Here is a 25,382-nt window from a genome sequence, read left to right as displayed (position 1 = left end):
AATGTGAATGTTTATAGACCGATTATATAGATCTAGTTTAACATTGTGTATTTGTGGAGTAATATATTTTATCTCTATATTGTAGAAAATTATATTTTAAAGACCGTCGATTTTTCTTCCAATGGTTATATGTAAGTATGGGTTTTTTTTCTGCCACGTGGCACTATCTAATCTCACCGCCGATTTTCATTTAATTGGTGGACCCGTTATTTTAAACCATTAGATTCATTAATTTTTATTTAATTTGGTGGACCCATTACTTTAATCTAATCATTATTTGGTGTATATATATATATATATATATATATATATATATATATATATATATAGACACACACACAATACCTTCCCGGTATAAAAGTGGGAATACCATCGGAAAAAAATCAAGTATGTCTAGTACGTATGATTCGGGAAAAAAAAAGAGCTTACGTTGTGTTTGCCCCAAGAAAAAAAAAGCCCGTGCCAAAAAAGAGATAAAAAAATATGTACAAAGTATCATCGGAAGAAAAAATAAAATATAATTTTCTACCGTATAAGATAAAGCGAAAAACCATATGCACATAGTACCATCTATATATCTATCTATCTATATATTATATACTAAATAAAATACATTAAACCTCCAACAAACACTCCCAAACCGTCACATGACACCCTATAAATACTCTCAAGTCGCCACGTGGCACCCTAATAAAATAAATAAATCTAACCATCGATATTTATTTAAATCGGTGAACCCATTATTAATGTGAATGTTTATAGACCGATTATATAGATCTAGTTTAACAATGTGCATTTGTAGAATAATATATTTTATCTCTATATCATAGAAAATTATATTTTAAAGACCGTCGATTTTTTTTCCGATGGTTGTATGTACGTATGAGGTTTTTTCTTTATCGTATATGGCAGAAAATTATATTTTTGATTTTTTTATGATACTATGTACATATTTTTTTAGCTTTATTTTTTTTACACGCGTGGCTTTATCTTTTTTATCGGTCCTAAGACCTAAGCTTTATTGTTTCTTCCAAATCATATTACTATTTTTTTTCCAATCCAACTATACGTATTTTCTTTTCTATACATGAGGAAAATGTTAGGTATATATCTAATCTAATGATGTCCACCAATTTTAAAAGAAAATCGAGGATGTATATAAATCTAATCTAATGATCTAACGGGTTCACTGATTTAAGTGAAAATGGATGGTGAGATTAGACAGTGTCAGGTGACGATTTGAGAGCGTTTGTAGAAGCGTCATGTGACGGCTTAGAAGCGTTTGTAGCAAGTTTAATAGAATTTTAGTATATAATACAAAATTCTCCAAACAAATACTCCGTGACGCAACAGAAAGACCATGGGTCCTAAATCATAATACAAGTGGGCAGAAATTAGAATATCAAACGATTGAACATCCAGGTTAAGTAAACCGCAAAGATGATCATGAAGGTTTTCCAACCATCTAAAAGAATCATTAATAAGATAATCAGGATGAAATGAAGCAGAAAGAACAGAAAGTTTCTCATGCCGCTTAATTTAAACGTTTCAAGTAATTTACCAAGCTGGTGGGCATGCTGCTCCTGATCCTTAATTAACTCCATCAAGCATGATGTACTCAATAAAGATGGTCTGCTTGCTGTGATGGAACATTCAGGTGTTTATCGTTCCTAAGCTTTATCGTTTCTTCCGAATTAATCACACGTACGCATTTTCTTCTGTATATACGAGAAAGATATTATGTATATATCTAATCTAATGATCTAATGATTTAAAATAACGGGTCCACCAATTTAAGTGAAAATCGACGGTGAGATTAGATAGTGCCATGTGGCGAATTGGGAGCGTTTATAGGAACGCTACATGGCGGCTTAGGAGTGTTTGTAGAAAGTTTAATGGACTTTTAGTATATAATAGAATAGATGTTAAGAATATGTTTGATAAAGTTCCAACTTCTAATTTTAGCTTCAGAGTTGGGTCTGAGGAGAGTTGTGGAGCTGCCTAAACTCAGCTCTACCTATCTAGTTCATTTTGTGAGAGAGCTCCACCCAACTCCGCTCCCATTTTAGGTGGAGCTGAAACAGTTTGGCTGAAAGCTGGAGCTGTGCCAAACAGACCCAGTACGTCGGCTCTTACTTATCAATGAAATCTCACAAACCATTTTTTTTTCATACAACAAGTTGTATGTAAATGAATAAAAAAAGGTTGAGAATGGTCTAAAGTAGTGCAAAGGTAAGATACCCGGTTCAATTAAAAATATTGGTTAAATGGTAATCTAAAACAGAACATCCATAATAAAAAGGTGGTCCAAAGTAAAATTTACTTTTTCTTTTCTTTGAGAGGATTTAATTCTCAGATAACGGAAATAAAACAAAGAAAAGATAATGACTCTTTAAAGATTTTTAGATCCAAACCAGACAATTCATGTCACATGTGGACACGTGGATGACCAACATCGAAACAACACTATCTCTATCTACCGCTTGCATCATCGATCACAGTATCCTCTAGAAAGTTCAATTGATCTCTTTCCTCTGCGTGGATCGTTTTCTTTTACCTACGGCACATTGCAATCTGTGCTCAAGGCCACGATGCATGATTCTTCGCCCAAATGAGGCCTAATCGCACCCACATTAGACTCCCAAAAATTCTTATCGATTGCGTAACACTAATCGTCGTCCAAACACTTCTCTGACTCTTAATCGTGCTCGGATGCACTGCGGTCGGCGGGCACATAATCTCCTACGCCCCTCCCCCAACAAACGCACGCACCTCCGCAAATCATGTCATGTGCCCCCCACGAGGTCGCATGCAGTTCCAATGCCAATCGCTCGCGATCCTTTCTTCTTCTCAAACGCAGCTTGGGCGATTTAGGCTAATGCAAGGATCTACATCCCCTTATATAAGCATTGTCGCACTCATCACGTTTGATCTTGTACCAGGCGTGAAGGTGTGTCATCTACCTTTAACCTAACTAGATGAATACCCGCCTCGTTGCTGCAGGAAATTAAGTTGTATAATATGCACAAATCAGATGCAATATGATTATTAAAACTAAAACAAATTGATACTTATGAATTTTAAGCCTAAAAATAATTGAGATCGCATGGTATTACGAGATATGAAAGAAGAAACAATTTAAACCATAGATTTATTATTTAAAGGCTAGAAATAATTGAGAAAAAACATAAATAATATTAACTACACTTAGTGGGGATCGATGAAATATATGTATAATATAGGATAAGCCTAGCTTTTGGTTCGTGCCACAACTATGATCAGGCTATCCATAGAAATTTGGGACCTATGCCTTATATTTAACGCTAACAACAAAGAGCTATACTAAATAAGCATATCCACCTATTAAAATAGGGGTGATCTAACTAAGAAGAATGGTTACACCAATTTAGAGCCCATTTAGATTGGTGCCATTTTAAACTATATCTTTTTCTTAAGTCGATAAACATGTGGATGTGTTTAGTTTGTTACCAAACATTGATAATGTATAAATAATTTTGGTTACAACATATTTAGTTTATCCTACCAAAATTTGATAATATTACCAATTTAGTTTTTCTGAAGAGGCCCTTAATTTTTGTTACTAAGTTAAACAATGGAATCCTTATTGTTTGGAACACACACTTATATTGTTATCACAAGATACAACTATTCGAGGTAGCTATGGTTGTCATCGAACACTTACCAGAGCCAAGAAAAAAAATCTCGTTCCACCCAAATCTAATGGATTAGAAGAAATGACTTTGAAAAAAAAAGGTAAAATAAAGAGATACCAAGCATATTGAAATGCATTGGTGTAGATTGAAAATATACGATTTTAGGGCCTAAATTTTATGGCCATGAGCGGTCGATCATCTTAAGCACAGGGATAGGTGTAGCTATGGTATAACACCACTTTTAAGAAATCAAGACCATTCATGATTAGTACATTTTTCTTGCCACAACTTGTCATTCACTGCACCTAAAGCCTTTCAGAAAACTTTTCACCCTGTCAAATCGAATGTTTGGACACATGCATGGAGTATTAAATATAAAAAAAACTAATTACACAGATTGCGTGTAAATTATAAGACGAATCTTTTAAGCCTAATTGCGTCATGATTTGACAATATGGTGATACAGTAAACATTTACTAATGACGGATTAATTATACTTAATAAATTCATCTCACAATTTACATGAGAAAATATAATTTGTTTTATTATTAGGCTAAGTTTAATACTCTTCAAATATCAAATTTGTGTCCATATAGACACGGTCTCTCTCCCACCGAAACGTAAAGAAACTCGCGAGTTGGCCCCACGTTTCATCCTCACGACCGTGTCCAACCCAGGGACCCAAACCGACCTCCCTCCCACCACATCCCCAGTTCCGCCGCCTCCGCTTCCGCATCGCGCCGCCCCGGCCACGACCTTCTCCGTCGTCGTCGTCCCGTCCCCTGCTCCGCCGCGTCGCCGCCCTCCTCGGCGGCCGCGTGCGCGCCAGCCACCGCCTCCTCTCCTCCTCGCCGTCCTCCGCCGCCGCCGCCGCAGCCGAGAGGGCGTCGCCGCCGTCGCCCGCAGACCCGGATACCGTGCACATGACGATGGCTGCATCCGAGTATGTCCCCTTACCTTCCTCCCCTTCGTTCATTCCCTCAAGATCGTGTCTCCCGTATTCTGTGTGGAATATAGGCCTAATAGGAGGTTTCTGCTGAAAACTTTTGGTAACCTGATGTTTTCTGTTTTGATTTGGTAAGATTTGATTTAGGTAATCTGTCGTGATGTTCTGGGAAATTATGCGGCCTCCCTTTTGAGGTTTTTTTGGGGCTTTGCACTGACAAAATACCGACATAGCGAATTGAATTTGGAGTCAGCTAGTCACCGTGTGCTATGTTAATCTGCTTTGGAAATGCTACAACTGGAAGCACATTTTCTGAACATTTTCACTAGTTCAGTAAGGGGGGAAAATGCAAAGGCCTGCATGAGTTGTATGATATCACAGAATTCTATATGTTTGGGTATGACAGCCACAAAAATTGGGTGTTGGATTGCTTTTTTTTTTCCTTCTAAATGGAAGATTATGTTGGAATCTGTGAAGTGTAGGATAACTACAAGCAATGAATCATAAATAAGTTGTTCCGATGCTCAGAGTGAAAAACTATAAACAATAGTATTAGACAGCCGAAACATAATGTTGTCAGCACTTTGATATTTAAGTTATTGCTCACACCTTCATTTCGCGTTCCCGGAAATAATAGAGGGGCAATAGAAGGCTTTGACGCCCTTCATTCCATTGCGCCAGAGCTAAATGCTGTGTTGATTATACAAGTTTGTTTGGTCACCTACCCTTGCCTATATTTCTCACTGTTGAAATGGAGTATTCTTTTTGGGCTATACCAGGGTTTCTGTGACAGGATTTCAATTCTTGTTACATGTATTCAGGGTCTCTAGATGAATGCATTTTCTGTTGTTAATACTATACAGTAGAAGTGGTTTCATATGCTTACACTTATATCCCATATGTTTGCAAAACCTTTAAAATATTATGAAAATTTTGAAATATGGACATTGCTAAAGGGATTTCCTGAAATTTCATCAGAGAGGTGATATTCTTTTTTTGGAAACAACAAATATTTCCTGCTCTTTTTTTGTCTTGATTTATTTTCAACTGTTACATTTGAATATGCTACTTCTATCACATTTTGTTCAACGCAGTAGGAACATTTGAGAATTTAATTTGTGCCAAGTTGACTTCAAATATGCTTTTGGTGTTCAGGATGTATCCCCCTCGTTTTACATACTTTCTTATAATTTTAGTTTTCCTAACAGTTCCGCATTTTTGTGTTCTTTGGAAACTTAATGCTTCACAGAGATTAAAAGAATTACATGCTAAAGAACCACCTTCTGAAGGTAAGATGCTGCGATTAAGTGTTGAAGCTGGTGGATGTTCTGGATTGCAATATTCTTTCTCTCTTGACGTCAAGAAAAACTCAGATGATCGGTATGCCAATTTTCCTGACTGGTTTGTCCATTTTAGACAAGTTTAAATTCTGTATTTCTTCTAAGCATTTTTGTGGAAACTTATGAACAGAGTGTATACCTTATAGGTGATTTATGCAGTGAGTGTTGCACATACTTCATCAATAGTTTTACTTATCTCAACAATTGTTGTTACACATGTAGGATCTTTGAGAAAGATGGTGTTAAATTGGTTGTGGACGATGTCTCATATGACTTTGTGAAAGGTGCCACTGTGGATTATGAGGAAGAACTTATACACTCCACGTTCGTGGTTAGTTTAAATTTGACCTGTTTGATTCTCGATTTGAATACTCTCACCATGGAAACATGTTTGGTCAAATCTTCCGCTGGATACTAAAGTTGAGAAAGATGTCAGAACTTCTCCTAGTGCCAATTTTATGTTGTGAATTGTATTTTTACTACGACTTCTCAGCTCAGTAGGCATATGCATAAAATTAAAAGGCAGAAATACTTTTCTACTGAGTTAGCTAGTAGCTACCACCCTATCATTGTAAGACGAATTAAAGAAATGATATTGGTTTGATCATTTTGGGTAAAAAGAGCAATTTCAAACCACTAGACAACTGCATGTTTATTTCTTTTTAATATCAAGATACAATGCACTAAAAACAAAAGTTCCTTCTCGTAGATTTTCACAAGTCACATGCTGGTGCTGCAAGCTTGCTGATCTGTTAGTGGTGTAACAAAGATGAATTATTAAATGAATAATCTTTTCCATTATTTGGTCTGGATATTTAAATCTTTTTCCTCTTCCACCATATATGTTTCTCTGGCTCTTCTTCATCATGACAAGTGCACACATGGTTTCTCTGGTCTGAAGGGGTTATTGGTGGACTGGGGACATTTAGGTGTTAGGGATACATTATTTTAGAATTAGTTGTCCTCCTTGCCCTTTGGGTGTTAGGGAGAGGTTACTTTACAAATACTTGTCAACCTTGCCACTTCCATGAATTTTGTGCTCTACAGCAATCAGCATACATTCAACATGATATTGTTCTAAAGTTTGGATTCAGAATGTATTGTATTTATATTGGTTACAGCTTATATTACTTGTAATCTGCAGGTGTCAACCAATCCAAGTGCAGTTGGGGGCTGCAGTTGCAAGAGTTCTTTTATGGTCAATTAGTTTCAGCTTTAGTAGCTTGATGAGATAGGTAATATGTGATAGCATTCTGTATTGAAATATACTTCATTGATACATGTGTACAATTTGGTATATTTGGTGGTTCCAAAGATATTATTTCTACTGCTTCTACCTTGTGATTCTTGTGATTACAAGTTATGTATACTGAATCATTTGGCCTTCAGTATTTATTTGTTTGTTGCTTCTTTCAAAGTGCTAAATAAGATGCAATCTTTTGTAACAGTGATATGAGTGTATATATGTCAGAATTTTCTTACTATCTTGAGGTTGATCCTAGTGCTAGTATATATAATATAGGGTGTGGTCGTTTTTCTATTTTGTCTGTGGTGCATTGGTAAAGTATCAAGAGTTCCTTGTACTTAAAAGATTGATCGCATATGATTTCTGTGCGACAAGTTTATCTCAATGAACTAAGTCCCTTTGGGTATGATCTTTTTGCTGATATGTTTTTTTTCGTCCTGAGTCCTGAGTACACGATCTAGCACCATGCTTTACTTCAAACTCAGTGATTCCCAGGCAGTTGCTTGATATCTTTGGTGATCACCAGGTATGGTGTTTGTGAGATATCACTTTCTGAGTAGCAGACAGTTCCAAAAGGTAAATGTACTACTCTGTTCACTGAAGATCGATCTGAACTAGTTGTTTTACATGGCAAGAAGTTGAGAAGAGATCTTATGGTGGATATTTAAAAGCTTACTGCCCGTTAGAGTGATATATTCTCTGGATTTTCATAGGCATATAGAGCCAACAACTTGATAAACTCCTCATATTAATCTCTTGGTTAATCCTCAAAACCACAATGTTTTGTTCTACAGCATTGCAGATCTAAGAGCAGAATGCAACTACGAAGGCAAATCTTCAAATCTAGTGCTTTATCTAACTTGGAACATATTGTGATTCCTAATCATTCTCCTGGATTCTGAACTGGATGGAGCTATTTCCAAAACTTTCAAGTTTCAACCTCATTATCAAGGTCCTGGGAAAGGAAGATATCATACCAAACACCTCTAACAATTATCTTTTCCTTTTGCATTATTACACCTATTTTAGCAGTTTTGTCAACTGCTGACAATAACATTTTAGCAGTTTTGACCCGGAGAAGTGTGTGTGGGGCATTCGCGTGGGTAAGTTATTGGGCTTCCTTGTGTCCGAAAGGGGAATTGAAGCTAACCCCGAAAAAATCGATGCCATTCAGCAAATGAAGCCACCATCGAGCGTACAACAAGTACAAAAGCTCACGGGGCGACTTGCGGCACTTAGTCGATTCCTATCAAAAGCAGCTGAAAGAGGACTACCATTCTTCAAGACCCTTCGGGGGGGGGGGGAGTAAAATTCAAATGGACGCCCGAGTGCTAAGCAGCCTTCGATGAGCTAAAGCAGTATCTGCAAAGCCCACCAACTCTGGTCAGCCCAACGGCAGGAAGCGAACTATGGCTTTATCTGGCAGCTTCGCCTGTCGCAGTCAGTGCAGCTTTGGTGCAAGAAACCGAAACAGGCTAGAAATCAAAATGGAAAAACTTGCTTATGCCCTGGTGATGGCTTCAAGAAAGCTCAAGTATATACTTCCAAGCTCACAAAATTATAGTATCTTCGCAATACCCTTTGGGCGAAGTACTTCGGGGAAAAGAAATCACAGGGCGACTAAGCAAATGGTCCGCCGAGCTATCACCTTTCGACCTACACTTTGTCGCTCGCACAGCGATCAAGTCTCGAGTCCTCGCTGACTTTGTGGCCGAATGGACGCCAGCAACCACTCCAGAACCCGAACCAGCCGAACAACTATGGGTCATGTACTCCGACGGCTCGTGGTCTCACAAGGGGGCGGGCATCGCTGCGATCCTAACTTTGCCAGGAGGAATGCCAATACGCTACGCCGCAAGATTGCAGTTCGATACAACCAACAACACGGCCGAGTACGAAGCAGTGTTTATGGGGCTGAGAAAGGCGAAAGCATTGGGCGTTCGGCGACTCCTAATCCGAACGGACTCAAAGCTCGTCGCTAGCCAAGTTGACAAATCCTTCGAAGCGAAAGAAGAGGGAATGAGAAAATATCTAGAAGCCATTCGGTCTATGGAGAAAAGTTTCGCCGGCATAACGGTCGAACACTTGCCCCGAGGACAGAATGAGGAAGCTGATGCATTAGCAAAATCAGCTGCGTATGGGGGGCCGCATTGGCCAGGTGTCTTTTTCAAAGTCCTGTATACACCAAGTGTGCCAGAAGACAGTCAAGACATCATGGCCATTGACCAAGTCGAATTGGGCGAGGACCCAGACGACTGGCGAACGCCCTTTGTCAAGCATCTTAAAGAGGGATGGCTGCCAGACGATGAAGCCATGGCGAAACAGCTGCAGCTCAGAGCTGCGAAGTATAAGTTGATCTCCGGGCAGTTGTACCGAGTTGGGATACTACAGCCCATGCTTCGATGTGTCTCTTTCTCCGAAGGAGAGGAAATGGTAAAGGAAATACACCAGGGAATGTGTGGCGCACACCAGGCGGCAAGAACCGTCGCATCGAAAGTATTTCGCTAAGGCATATACTGGCCGACCGTACTCAAAGTGTGTGTTGAGCAGACAAAAAAGTGCGAAAGTTGCCAACGGCATGGCCGAAACCAACAAGTACCACAGTACGAGCTACAGCCAATCGCACCAATCTGGCCGTTCGCAAGATGGGGTCTAGACATCATCGGACCATTCCCGGTGGTGCGAAATGGCTAAAAGTTCGCCATTGTAGCCATTGAGTACTCTCGCTAGATCAAAGCCGAACCCTCGGCACAACAACTGCAGCCGCGGTTCAGAAGTTCGTCTGGAAGAACATCATTTGCCGATTTGGGGTGCCGAAGGAGTTAATCACTGACAATGGCAAGCAGTTCGATTCTGAAAAGTTTAAAGAGATGTGCGAGGGGGCTAAACCTACAAATCAGATTCGTTTCGGTCACACACCCGCAGTCGAACGGGCGAACGGAAAAATCCTCGAGGCCCTCAAAAAGAGACTTGAGGGGGTAGCAAAGGGAAAATGGCCGGACGAGATGTTGTCCGTTCTCTGGGCCCTTCGGACGACCCCCACAAGGCCAATAAAGTTCAGCGGGCCCTTCGGACGACCCCCACAAGGCCAATAAAGTTCAGCCCTTTTATTCTTCTCTATGGAGATGAGGCAATGACGCCGGCCGAACTAGGGGCTAACTCGCCAAGGGTGATGTTCTTCGGAGGCGAAGATGGGCGTGAAGTGTCACTCGAACTCCTAGAAGGGGTGAGAGTCAAAGCATTAGAACACGTGCGCAAGTACGCAACAGGTACTTCGGCGACCTACAACAAGAAAGTTCGACCGACAGAACTTCTGCCTGGCCAAGTCGTACTGAGGAAAAAGGCGAAACCCATGGCAATCGGGAAGCTGGAGTCCAAGTGGGAGGGGCCACACCTGATTAAGCATAGATCTCGAACAGGCTCATTTCTGCTGGCGACTTTGGAGGGCGAAGAATTTGACCACTCCTGGAACGCCGCCTCCCTTAGGCACTTTTATGTGTAAAATGGGTGGCACCCGATTCGCCAATTGTAAAAATGTACATATTATGTAAGCCGTTCGGCACAAAAAGCAAAAAAAAAAAAGAAGAGGAAAATGGAAAAGAAAAAAAACTGGACGTAAGGTTATTATCCACCTTAGAGGCCCGAACCAGTATAAAAATCTTTGTGTCTTTTCGCCTTTTTGTGTGAATGATGTCTTCGTGGAAAAACCCCAAGGCAAACGTCTGATCAGTGAACACACCGGGGGGGGGGGACGAATCGGTCGAAGCATAGCTCACCGAACGTCGAAATCGCGACAGCTCAATTTTGAAAATACAACCAAAACTCCGTTGCACTCGGCTTACGCACAGGCCACGATGCTTCGTAGCACGCTTGCCACGAGCCGAAAACGAAAGAAGAGAGCTGAAAATAAACATATCTTTTCACTATAGTACAAAAAGGGGTCGACACGTTTCGACCTAATGAAAGCATGATAGTGACTATGCGAACGATAGCATGAAGATATGTTCATAAATCCACAAAGTTTCAAATAAGCGAAAAATACAAAGCTGTTGTATTCACGTAAGCGAACCTTACAAGAAAATTACATCATCATTCGTACATTCGTCCTCGTCTACACTACAAACCGGCGAACAGGGTTCGTCGTCACTACTAATGTTGTATACAACCCTTAAAGGGGATGGAGGCCAAACACAAACCAAACTATAACGGCGACGGGCGATCTCCTCTTGGCGACTCGAACTCTGAAAGTTTGGCCAAAAGTTGGTGCTATCCTCGTGACGCGCGACATGGTAGCGGTCATAGTCCTCTAGGGTTCGACCTGGATGTGCACGCATCCATCCTGCTACCTTTATAACCTTGTAACTGTTGCCGTTTATTAGCATCTCGCGGTAAATAGGCGGAAACAGACACCGGACCTTCGGCAAACCCTTCTGAAAGTGCATCTAGGCCCCTAATGATTTTGGTGATTAATTACAATGCGATTAGAGAGGACTACCATTTTTATTTAAGCAAGTGTGATGGTTGTTATGTCCTCAATGAGTTAAAGTAATGCATATCCCGCCAAATGCGTTGACATGATGAGATGCGACAAATGAGCAATTGGTATATTGTACCTTTTCTTTTCTTAGAGTCAATAGGAAAGCCACACTATTAAGAGAGATGATGCATTGACATATGAGGAGTGATCAAAGTGCTCAAAATCAATTTTTAAAAGTGTTTCTCCTCAGTTTGATGTGTTCTAGAAATTTTCGGATATATCCGAAAGGCATTTTCGGACTTTCCGAAAATACACAGAACCAGTTTTCGCTTCTGGAATTTTTCGGATATATCCAAAAGGCATTTTCGGACTTTCTGAAAATGACTGAAAAGGTAAAAATGGTTCTGTATATTTTCGGACTCTTCCGAAACTGATCATCAGTAGAGTCTTTCTCGCTTTTGTAAATTTTCGGAGTTTTCCGAAAGGAATTTTCGGACTTTCCGAAAATGTCTAGAAGGGTGTTTTTGGGTCTGGAAATTTCCGGACTTGTCCGAAAAGTTTTCGGAATGTCCGAAAAATCTTTAGTTGGAATTTTCGGACATATCCGAAAATCTTTCGGAATATCCGAAAATCACAACTATTGTGCATAACGGGCAGATTTTGGGCTGTGGTTATAAATAGCCCCCTCCCCTCACTTGTGAGGGCTGCTGGTCACATTGGACATTCTATGCCCTTGGCTTGCTCTTGTTGAGATTCACTTTTGAGCCTTGCTTTCTTGTTTCCCCTCTCACCCGTGTTTGATTCGGATTTGGTGTGTGTGTGTGAGAGTTGTGAATTCGAGTTTGTGTGAGTGCTTGTTGTTGACTTCGTGAAGATTTGTGAGCACTTGCATCATCTCCGGGAGTTCGTTGCATCATTTGTTACTCTTGGAGGTTGAGGACTCCTAGGCGGCTAGGTGTTGCTCCCGAGCCACCGATCTACTTGTGGTTGGCCGGGAGAAGTTTGTGAAGGTCGAATCTCACCTCCGAAAGGGTCCGTTTTTCAATTATGTTCCATGGGTTACAATTGTCTTTTTACCGATGTTGAAGTGACCGTCTATAGAAGGAATGATTCCTCGGTAGTCTTTAAGGGTGTTCTCATGGGAAAATTTTATCTTGTGGATTTTTCCTCAAGTAAAGCCAAACATGAGACATGCTTAGTGGCTAAGTCCAACACGGGGTGGCTTTGGCATCGGAGGCTAGCCCATGTTGGTATGAGAAATCTTCACAAGCTTCTAAAGCACGATCACATCCTTGGACTAACAAATATTCAATTTGAGAAAGATAGGGTGTGTAGCGCGTGTTAAGCCGACAAACAAATTGGAGCGCATCACCCGGTCAAGAATGTGATGACCATTACAAGACCATTGGAACTTCTTCACATGGACCTCTTCGGGCCAATTGCTTATCTAAGCATTGGAGGTAACAAATATGGTCTTGTTATTGTTGATGACTTTTCACGCTTCACGTGGGTGTTCTTCTTGCATGATAAGAGTGAGACACAAGCCATCTTCAAGATGTTTGCAAGAAGAGTACAAAATGAGTTCGACCTCAAGATCAAGAACATTCGAAGCGACAACGGCAAGGAGTTTACGAACACATACATCGAGAGTTTCCTTGATGAAGAAGGCATCAAGCATAAGTTCTCGGCTCCATACTCACCTCAACAAAATGGAGTAGCCGAGAGGAAGAATAGGACTCTCATCGAGATGGCGAGGACAATGTTGGATGAATACAAGACATCGGACCGCTTTTGGGCCGAAGCCGTCAACACCGCATGCCACGCCATCAACCGCCTCTATCTTCACCGCCTTCTTAAGAAGACTCCCTATGAGCTTCTTACCGGTAACAAACCAAATGTCTCTTACTTTCGTGTTTTCGGTAGTAAGTGTTACATTCTTAATAAGAAGGCTAGATCCTCTAAGTTCGCTCCTAAAGTGGATGAGGGGTTCTTGCTTGGGTATGGGTCAAATGAATGCGCATACCGCGTTTTCAACAAAACCTCCGGTATTGTTGAGATCGCGCTTGATGTGACATTTGACGAAACTAACGGCTCTCAAGTAGAGCAAGTTGACTCACATGTGTTAGGTGATGAGGAGGACCCGAGCGAAGCAATCAAGAGGTTGGCTCTTGGGGACGTACGTCCTAGGGAGCCACAAGAAGGGGCCTCTTCCTCAACACAAGTAGAGCCACCTACATCGACCCAAGCCGACGATCTCTCTACTTCAAGCTTGGATCAAGGTGAAGAAGGCGAGCATGTGCCACCCTCACCGATCAATCTAGCTCGCCCAAGAATCCACCAAAGTATTCAAAGAGATCACCCCACCGACAACATCTTAGGAGACATCAACAAGGGAGTATCCACTCATTCTCGTATTGCAAATTTTTGTGAGCATTACTCGTTTGTGTCTTCTCTTGAGCCTCTAAGGGTGGAAGAAGCTCTTAATGATCCGGATTGGGTGATGGCGATGCAAGAGGAGTTGAACAACTTCACCCGGAATGAAGTGTGGACTTTGGTGGAGCGACCTCAGCAAAATGTGATTGGCACGAAGTGGATCTTCCGGAACAAGCAAGACGAAGCCGGAGTCGTAGTAAGGAACAAGGCGAGGTTAGTGGCGTAAGGGTTCACCCAAATCGAAGGATTAGATTTTGGTGAAACTTTTGCGCCGGTAGCTAGACTTGAGTCGATTCGCATATTGCTTGCTTTTGCTACTAACCTCAATTTTAAGCTATATCAAATGGATGTCAAAAGCGTCTTCCTCAACGGGCCTATCAACGAGTGGTATACGTGGAGCAACCACCGGGCTTCAAGGATCCGAAGTGTCCCAACCACATGTACAAGCTCCACAAGGCACTCTACGGGCTTAAGCAAGCCCCTAGAGCTTGGTATGAGTGTCTTCGCAATTTTCTTGTGAAAAACGGCTTTGAAATCGGGAAAGCCGATTCAACTCTTTTTACTAAAAGACATGATAATGATATTTTTGTGTGCCAAATATATGTCGATGACATTATATTTGGTTCTACTAACAAGTCTTTTAGTGAAGAGTTTAGTAGGATGATGACCAAACGTTTTGAGATGTCCATGATGGGTGAATTGAAGTTCTTCCTCGGCCTTCAAATCAAGCAACTCAAGGAAGGAACTTTCATTTGCCAAACAAAGTATTTGAAGGACATGCTTAAGAAGTTTGGGATGGAGAATGCCAAGCCAATCCACACTCCCATGCCATCAAATAACCACCTCGACTTCAACGAGCAAGGTAAAGATGTCGACCAAAAGGTATATCGTTCCATCATTGGCTCACTCCTTTACCTTTGTGCATCTAGGCCCGATATTATGCTTAGTGTGTGCATGTGTGCAAGATTTCAAGCCGCTCCGAAGGAGTGTCACCTTGTGGCCGTGAAGAGAATTATTAGATATTTAGTGCACACACCTAACCTTGGTCTTTGGTATCCTAAGGGAGCGAGGTTTGATCTCATTGGCTATGCCTATGCGGATTATGCCGGGTGCAAAGTAGATAGGAAAAGCACATCGGGCATTTGCCAATTCTTGGGTAGGTCCCTTGTTTCTTGGTCTTCCAAGAAACAAAACTCCGTCGCCCTATCCACCGCCGAAGTGGAATACGTTTCGGCGGGGAGTTGTTGTGCTCAACTTCTTTGGATGAAGCAAACCTTGAGAGACTATGGCCTAAATGTGTCCAAAATCCCACTCCTATGTGACAATGAGAGCGCCATTAAGATAGCATACAACCCCGTCCAACATTCCCGAACCAAACATATAGATATTCGCCATCATTTCTTGAGAGACCATTCCACAAGAGGCGACATAGACATCCAACATGTGAGAACCGACAAACAATTGGCGGATATCTTTACCAAGCCTCTAGATGAAGCTAGGTTTTGTGAGTTGAGAAGTGAACTAAATATCTTGGATTCTTGGAATGTGGCTTGATCTTTTGCATGCATGTTTGTTTGCTAGCATAGGTTTGCATACCACTTTGTGACAAAATGGACACTAGTCACTTTTGTGGATAACTTGAATCTATGTGTTTGGGGATCTCATTTTTCAATGAATTTTGGTCCTAACACAATTTGAGATAGATTCACACATTCCCTCTCTCGAGGGTGAATTATCTTGTCTCATGGTAATTCCCTCTCTTTTGATCCCTCGGATCGTCCATTTGACTTGTGGCTATTGTTTCGTATGCTTGTGTGTGCTAGCCTCAAGTTCAAATGGAGTCTATAGTGCTCGACCATCCCTCCATTCCTTTAATCCTATCAAAAATCCTTGTGAAATGTGTTTTGTCAAAATTTCCCGGTGCTAGTCCCTTGCAAAATTCCTTTAAAAATGTTTGCAAAATAGTTTCATCAAAATTCCCAGTGAAATCCCTTTGCAAATCTGAGTTTTCCAGGAATTTTTGGATATTTCGAAAATTTTTCGGACATTGCGAAAATCTCCTGTCCTGTCGCCTTTCTTCCAAGCAATCCCAGGATTTTTTGGACTTTCCGAAAAATTTTCGGATATATCCGAAAAACTCCAGATCCGTTCGAAACCTCCTGTATCTTTTCGGACATATCCGAAAATTTTTGGAAATATCCGAAAATTTCGGGGCTCATATATAACCCTTCACCCGTGGTCTTCTCTGTCTCCTTTCCACTCTTTTTCCCCCACGAGCTTGACTCCCTCCTCCCCTCCCCACCGGCGACCACCCCTACTCTGGTGACCCCCCGCGGCTTCCCTTCTCTCCAACCTTGTGGGAGCACGTTTGGGGCACTACTTGGGACCTACATTGTTAATCTTCACCGCGTTCTCCAAAGTTCTTCGCGTTCTTGAGGATGCCTCCCCGCTCGTCCCACTCGTCCAAGCGCCAAAGGAACCATTCTCCCACCCCATCCTCTCGTGATGATACGGACAGTGATTGGTCCGGGGAAGAGGATGCGGTTCCTCAGGTTGCGTGGGTGGCTCGGGGCGGCACTCTCCCTCCTCGGTGGTCCACTCAAGCTCTTGGTGGCGGTGGTGAGGGCTCCTCTCATCAACCGCAAACGCCGCCACACCAACCCAATGTCCCCATTGGTCCTCTCCGCTTTCATACCCCCGAGAGGGACCCGGCGGTGATTCGCCAAGTGTATGATTGGAGGCGGAAGACTGAGGTTGTTGCTCCTCGCCGGGATGAGGATCCGCGCCCCCTTCGCCGCACCGCCACGGATTCACGGTTTTGGACTCTCTTTCAACAAGACTTTTACGAGTCTGTGATTAAGTCCAAAGCTCACCCCACGGTCCCTATGCAATGGATCAACTGGAGCAGCTGCAGGCTCATGATGATCCGGTGCTCAACTATGTGATTTCCAATTGTGAGCTCATGGGACTTCGCTCCTTCATGACTTTACAGCAGGATTGGTGCAACGAAGTCATTGCTCAATTTTATGCAACCGCCTTCTTTGATGGTTTTCGCGCCATTCACTGGATGACTCATGGGTCCTGGTATTCTGTCTCCTATCGGCGATTGGCTGAGATTTGGGGCTTTGACTTAGATTCCTTGTTCAACCTTGATGACCTGCATAATCTTTAAATTCCTGCCAACACTGATTTGCTCCCTCTCTACATTCCTAATGATCCAAATGTGGTGTTGGGCAAGGTCGACGGTCTCAAGCCATACTTTTTCTATTTGAACCGGATGTTTCGCCGGTCCTTTGTGCCTAAAGATGGTGATGCTAGCAGCATTAACCACCTCTCCAGGACTGTGCTTCTCAGGTTCGATCCCCCTCCTCATCGCTTTCATGTTTATCACTTCGTTTGGGCGGAAATCCGCATGGCCTCCATTCAGTACTGGAAGGGGTTGGTCTATGCCCCTCACATTATGCGGATGATCGAGACCGTCACTCAGCTTCAGTTTCGTCATGATGTGTCTCATTCCCAGCTTCATTTGCGCCTTGTTAAGGCCTCCCGCTCTTCTCAGGCAGGCACCTCTGCAGCTGGGGACATCCCCTCCTCTTCCACTCAGCCGCCTCCTGCTTGTGATCGTCCATCTCCTGTGGCTCGTCGTGAGCCATCTCCCTTGTTCCGCATTTTGCGGAGTCTTTTTGGTCTTTGCTCCGCGGAGGCCAAAAAGAACCGCCGATTGCGGAATGCGGCGAAGAAAACGGCTCGCGACGTCAAGTATCTCAAGGCGCGGTATCATGAGGACCACCACATCGATGTCCCGCCTTCCCCTCCGGGCTTTGAGGCTGAGCCCGATGAGCCTGAGGAGGAACAGCTCGAGGATCCATTTGTTGGGCTGCCTCCGGACTTCGACTTCTTTGGGTTCGGCCATGGCTATGGCTATCCTCCTCCTCCTCCAGAGGATCCCCCTCAGGCGCCCTTTGTTTGAGTCTTCGTCTCATCGTCCTCTCTTTTTGGTGTCTTGATGCCAAAGGGGGAGATTATCTATCATGTCTTTTGGGTCGAGCACATTTGGCTTTTATTTGTATGAGACTATGTGTGGTTCCTAAGTGAGTTTAATGCTTTGTAAGACATTATTGTTTAATTATGGATGCTTGAGATGTAATGGATCTTATTATGTTTAATGTGATGCAATGTCTTATCTTCTTTATAAGGTGCTTGTGATGAGATGTAATAGTTATTATGCATGTGATGTGTTGTATGTGATGAGTAAATTGTGATATATTTATTGTCTTGTGAGCTTCAATGTGGATGCAAAGATTTAGGGGGAGCTCTCCACTTGCTTTAATGCACACTTTTAGGGGGAGTTTTCACTAAACCTTTGCACCAAATCCATTAATTATATTCATTCTCTCTTGTGATCTAATCGTATTGTCATCAATCACCAAAAATGGGGAGATTAAAAGTGCATCTAGGCCCCTAATGATTTTGGTGATTAATTACAATGCGATTAGAGAGGACTAACATTTTTATTTAAGCAAATGTGAAGGTTGTTATGTCCTCAATGAGTTAAAGTAATGCATATCCCGCCAAATGCGTTGACATGATGAGATGCGGCAAATGAGCAATTGGTATATTGTACCTTTTCTTTTCTTAGAGTCAATAGGAAAGCCGCACTATTAAGAGGGATGATGCATTGACATATGAGGAGTGATCAAAGTGCTCAAAATCAATTTTTAAAAGTGTTTCTCCTCAGTTTGATGTGTTCTGAAAATTTTCGGATATATCCGAAAGGTATTTTCGGACTTTCCGAAAATGACTGAAAAGGCAAAAATGGTTCGATTTTCCAAAAATCATCAATAGAGTCTTTCTCACTTCTGTAAATTTTTGGAGTTTTCCGAAAGGAATTTTCGGACTTTCCGAAAATGGCAGTTGGATAGTAGATCAGTCCAGAAGGGTGTTTTTGGGTCTGGAAATTTTCGGACTTGTCCGAAAAGTTTTCGGAATGTTCGAAAAATCTTTAGTTGGAATTTTCGGATATATCCGAAAATCTTTCGGAATATCCGAAAATCACAATTATTGTGCATAACGGGCAGATTTTGGGCTGTTGCTATAAATAGCCCCCTCCCCTCACCTGTGAGGGCTGCTGGTCACATTGGACATTCTATGCCCTTGGCTTGCTCTTGTTGAGATTCACTTTTGAGCCTTGCTTTCTTGTTTCCCCTCTCACCCGTATTCGATTCGGATTTGGTGTGTGTGTGAGAGTTGTGAATTCGAGTTTGTGTGAGTGCTTGTTGTTGACTTCGTGAAGATTTGTGAGCACTTGCATCATCTCCGGGAGTTCGTTGCATCATTTGTTACTCTTGGAGGTTGAGGACTCCTAGGCGGCTAGGTGTTGCTCCTGAGCCACCGATCTACTTGTGGTTGGCCGGGAGAAGTTTGTGAAGGTCGGATCTCACCTCTGAAAGGGAAGAGATACCCTTAGTGGAAGGAGGAGTGCTTAGTGCAACCTCTTGAGGAAAGGGATAGCTAAGACCCGGCTCTTAGTGAGATCCTCAACGGAGAGTAGAATCCCTTCAAGGATTCGAACTTCGGGAACAACTTCGTGAGCTTCATCTTTGGTGACTTTACTTCCTCCCTCTCCACTAGCTTTGCTTGTTTGAGCTGCTATAGGTCTAGTTGCTGTTTGTGCTAGCATATTCTTGTTATAGGTAGCTAGATCTAGGATTTACTTTGTGTTTGTGCTGATTCCGAAAATTTTTGGATATATCCGAAAATTTCGGAAATATCCGAAAATTACTGCTTCCGCTTTTAATTGTTTTTTGAATTAGCCTATTCACCCCCCCTCTAGGCCTAATTGACACTTTCACCTTCACCGCCACGAACTTCTCGTTTTTATTTCGCCAATTCCCAAAGGGGGGCCGAACGCTCGACTTTCGGCTAAAACCCTGCCAACAAGGCATAAAGTACAGCGAAAAGGGAAAAATGCTAACGAAATCAATCACACATTGCGATAAAGGCGCACAATTGGCGAAACACTAACTTTTCATTAATAAACATAAGGCCATAACAGCTACAAGATGGTAACGGCCACTAGCCGAACATGCAAAATACTTGTATATAGACAAACTACAGCTACAAAAGCCTAAAAAGCAAAGAACATGAGGGCGAAGGGACTCACACCTCAGGGTGGTCTCGGCTTTCGTTGCCTTCGCCCTCACGATCAGTAGCTGTCTCCGACGGCCCGGGGTCTTCGCCAGTATTGGCGGCAGCGGCGTCTTCGGCCCTCGCTATCCTCTCCAGCTGCTCGCGAAGCCGGGTCTTCGCGCCATCCCTGCTGCCGTTTTCCCAGAAGCCCTTCCGAAAGGCCTTCAAAGCCGACGCGGCGGATTGGGCATTTTCAGGCCAATCCTTCTTCATGGTCTGAGGGAAATCCTCAACATGGTCACAACCATGTTCGTGAAGCAGGCTGAGCACGAATCCGCGGCAACTCGCGCACAGCAGTCACTGTACGCGCCAGACACTTCGACAACTGAACCAACCGCATCCTGCGTCCACTCAGAGAAGTCGAACACTGACCCGTCTTCGCCCGGAGCGCCTTCCGCACACGCCCCAAGGTCGTTGAGGGCCAGCCGAAGGGTATAGCAGGCCTATTTGGCGGACTCTGTCACTGGCGCCAAAGCCTCAACAGCTGCTTCGGTCGAGCCGAGCCGGGTCTCAAGAGACTTTATTTTTTCCTCGGCCGCAGCAAGCTGACGTTCCCGCTCGGCAGCCCTCTTGTTCGCCCCCTCCAAGTCGGCGCGGAGAGATTTGTTTTCCCCCACAAGGGATTTGTTCTCCGCGCTCGCCTTCTTCAGGGCATCCGCCACGACCTGACGTTCGTCTTCTTTGTGGTGGAGGTCCTCTTCGGCCTTCCGAAGGTGAAGCCGGTACCCATCCAGCCTCTATAGGCCGGACCGCTTCGCACTCAGGTGCGCCGCGAGACCCTGGGTAAGAGAAACCGAAGCTGTTTGAGTACAACAAGAGCGAAAAGGACAGAAAAACTATGTGGGCGAAAGGAAAAATTTTTACCTGCACGAATAAGCTCTCCGCAGCTGCGCAACTCTCGCCGAACTCGTTGAGCACGGTGAAGAGACTAAGGCCGTCGGACGGCGAAACCATCTAACAAACCCCATCCACGAAGGGGGCGACTCCAGTCGGGAGGCGAAATCCACGGACACGAAGTGCGGGGCGTTGAGTGTCATGTCGGACACTATCATCTCAATCGCCGGCGCCTTCCCGTCCCGCTGGTGGCTTGACGAAGGAGCCTTGTCGACTCTGTCGGCACCAGAGATGTTCGCCTCCGCCGACTCGATTGCTCTGACCGGAGCAGCGGCCGGGGCCGAAGCGCTACCCCCCGTTGGCGCTTCGGCATCGCTGGTAGGCGGTGGCGACAGGCATCTCCTTCGGGGGACAACGCGTCGCAGCGCCGGCGAAGTAGGCGTCCCGTCGGAAGATTCCTCGCTAGCGGAAAAGCCGCCGGCAATTTGCACCACCCCTTTCTTCTTCTTTCTGGCTATCGCCCCTATTTTCGCCGTGGAGCTGGAGATCGCCAGGAGCGCGTTCGCACCGGCAACATCCTGCGGACGCACGGGCAAAGCATTAGAACCCGCTCCAGCCTTCACCCAAACCACATTGGGGGTGTAGCCGCGCGATCCGCCGTCTTCGTCAGACCCGGCCTCTCTTTCATCGTCATCCTCCTCATCCGCATCCGTGTCGGCGCGTCCTTGGTGGCATGACGGGTTCGCGCCTAGTCACCCTTAGTGACGGCTCGCTTGCGCTTCTTCGACGTCCCAGTGTCGTTGGCGGCGGCCTTTGAGGGGATCGATCGACTAGCTAGCTCGCCGGCATGAACACGGTTCACCCTTCCGTCGGCTTGACGTTAAAGCAGGCGACTGAATTCGGCGGTGGTCAAACCTCCGACTATCCTCACCTCCTCCGCCTCAGCATCTTCCAAGTGTGGACTAGATAAAATGGGGCGAGAAAAAAATGAAGTGAGTCGAAGCATATCTTCACAGGAAGGCACTGAAACCGGAGCCAGTTCGCCTTATCATCGTCGGCGGGGTATGGGTTATCGACGTAGAACCACTTCTGCATCACCATCGACGAAGGAACCGGCCAGGCATCCGAATGCTCCAGCCGTAGCATGAAGTTCACGCAGCCGAAAACGGTCTTTTTCGGCCCGGCCGGCATGTTCACGTCTTTGGTCGTTGCGCACGCCGTGAATAGAACGGCGAACAGCTTCGCGGTAGGAGCGAACCCGCAAGTTTGGCACATCCACGCGAAGACGGCTAACTTCGGGAACGCCAATGGGCTAAGCTGGGGGAGCTTAACTTCGTATATCTCCAGCACGGACGGCAGAAAGTCGTCACATGGAAGGCGAAGCCCAACGGCGAAGAAAGTAGTAAAGACAACCGTTCGTCTGTCGCCGGGCGAAGGGACAACAGCTTCACCCCCGTAAGTTGCCAGACGCTCTGCAAGGACGCCAGTAAGGACGAACTCGGTTAGGTCAGACTCCTTGACAAGGGACTTGCCAAGGTAGCACGACCACCCTTCGCTGAGTACCGGGGTCTTCGCCGGTCGACCCGGCCTTGGTAGGCTTGCGTGGAGCCATCGAGTCCGTGGCAAAAAGGAGGTCGAGGGTGAAAGAGTATGAGAAGGTCGAAGCAGCCAGCGTGAGCGCACAGCGGTGGAAAAAGGCTAGAGCAGGAGCTAGGGCTGAGAGCACGGGAGCGTGACGGTGGTAAAAGTGAAAAGCGCGTGGGGGGGGGGGAGCGGAGACCTGGGGTAGGGTTATGTAACCCCATCGCGCGACGGTTCGGCTCCCACCCAATCAGAGCTTGACACGTGTCTAGGGGTAGACGAAACGGTAAATTCCCATCGGGCCGGGGTCAAACAGTAAAGGGCCGAAAGCAACGATAGCGCGGCCCACAGGGCCCGTCACTATTCATAGTAGTACAAACTGTAACCTAACCACTTCGCCACTCATTGGCGAAACAAGAAGGAAACTTCCCTCAAAATTTTTTTGTTAACACAAGAGGACAAGTTTTTTCCTTTCATAGGTACATAACATAGGTTTCGGCAGGAACATCGGCCGAAAGGGGGTGTCTGATGGTACACCACACGACTTGCACAGTCTTGGCCAAAGCTCCTTACTCACCCTTGCCCGTGATGGGCTTGTTGGAAGCATACCACGAGGACCTTCGACCGGGCCTACCGAAACCAAAGATGATCGAAAGCACGAGCTGGAAGCAAGCGGCGAAGATCGGAGAGACGGCGTGGGCGAAGGCCACATGGCGAAAGACGTAGCGTGGAGCCTACAAGCCTCGCCAAAGACAGACCTCACCATGGGAGACTCGGTCGAAGGTCTAAGGCGAAAGCCTTGCCACGAAGGGCACAGCTTTTGCCAGGCATCGGGTCTCACTAGAAGGAGGCTCAGCAGGCCGACACACCTTCCGAAGTTTTCGCCAGTTGCTGGGCTGAAACACTTGGCCCGCTAAGGGCCCATATAAGCAAAAGACACTGTATACCCATGAAGATATCCCTATCACAAGGGTAACTATGTAAATTCCCCTGTAAACCCTAGACCCTAAAAGAGGGAGTCTGTAATAGGGCTATAAGTAGCCCCCTAGGACAATGTAACAGGGGGATCCAAAAAAATTTTTACTAAGCAATACAATTGTCTTTACTTCCAACTACTGTTGAGAGAGCCACGTCTTTCGACGTGACTCAGTTGTCCATTCGACAACACATACCTATGCCGTGGGCCAGAAAATTTATCATTGATAACTGGAAATTCCAAGGCAACATCTAAGCTAGTTAAGTATTTGCCTGCAACAGTCCTTGTTTTTAGGTTCAATTTCCATTCATACAATCGAGAAAAATTCTCTTCATTTGGTTCTGGACTGGAAGTATCCTTAACCATGTTCTTCCGCCTTGGACCCATAATCGCAGAACTTAGAGTATGCAAGGATAACCCACAAACAGTGAAATACACATAGATTGGAGATACATTGGAACCATTTACAAGTGACAACTTTTAGGAAGGTTTACAATTCTTTATATATGTAAAAGATTTGAGTGCTTGATGTGGGTGAGAAATTGACATTGAGTTTCTATACTGCTTTAAAAGAGAGTAGTAGTGGTGGTGAGTGGTGAATCTGCCACCACCACCCCACCACCAAACTCTCCAAATCTCTGATACGTGGGACCACTGTCCACCCCCTCTTCAAATAGTTGTATAGAGTCTAATGTACAAAACAATTGAGTCCGCTTGAAAATTTTTACGGCTAAAATATAAATCTATATTCCTTTAAAAGATAAATCTATATTCCTTTAAAAGATAGTTGTGGTCCCCATCACCAAATTCCCTAAATTTCTGATGTGGGACCACTGTCCACTACTTGTATAAAGTCCAAGGTACAAGTCAATTGAGTCCGCTTGAAATTTTTTACGGCTAAAATATAAAAAGATGAAAAATCTCTCACTAATTCTAAAATTAAGTTCTAAAATTCAAAATAGATTTCTTCTTTGCAATGTGCCGATGTGATATTTTTAATTCCGTAACAGCACACGGGCATTTTGCTAGGCACAAGAGAAACAGGTAGTCATCGAGCTGCTGCTTTAGCTATTTGATCTCTATCTGACTATCTGAGTTACTCAACTATTGCTTACTAGTAATATGCCCGTGCTAAACGCTATGGTGCAATTATATTTGTTTTTAATAATTTTTAGAATTTCTTGTTAGCAAAAAAATATTTTTATATGGTCTGTGATGTGCATGTGAGCTTTAAATCAATTAATGCCGTACATCAAATATATTTCACGTAAATTTGTTTCCTTGCACGGTATTCATGTTGTTTTCTATTCCTCAACTGTCAATCTTCATCATTAATTTTACCTGTGGTTTTTTTTGCAAAATGAAACAGAGAAGAACGATTCATATATCACTTATATATGTACTAAGGGGTAAGCACTAATATATATGATATCTTTCCATTTCACTACACCGTTTGGTTATTGGTTATATCTCCAAATACAATTCTCGGTCCACCACCAAACTGATTTTTATCCATACTTACCTAATCGACAACATATAAGATTAGTAATCCAACTCATATTTACAAATACTTCCAGATGCACCATTTAGGTACAAATATGGATCAAAATAAATGAACTATACAGCACACCGGCAACCATGTAACGGATTCTTAATAAAATATGCATAGATAAGCCCACCTCACAA

The 25,382-nt window shown here is 43.9% G+C and overlaps 1 pseudogene; it reads left to right on the top strand.

The window, feature by feature from the left end:
* Positions 1-1,440: 1,440 nt before the first annotated feature.
* Positions 1,441-7,407, top strand: LOC9271865 (iron-sulfur assembly protein IscA-like 2, mitochondrial; annotated as a pseudogene).
* Positions 7,408-25,382: the final 17,975 nt, after the last annotated feature.

Source organism: Oryza sativa, chromosome 8, assembly GCF_034140825.1.
Source record: "Oryza sativa Japonica Group chromosome 8, ASM3414082v1".
NCBI lineage: Eukaryota > Viridiplantae > Streptophyta > Magnoliopsida > Poales > Poaceae > Oryza > Oryza sativa.
This window is presented reverse-complemented; position numbering and strand designations above follow the sequence as displayed.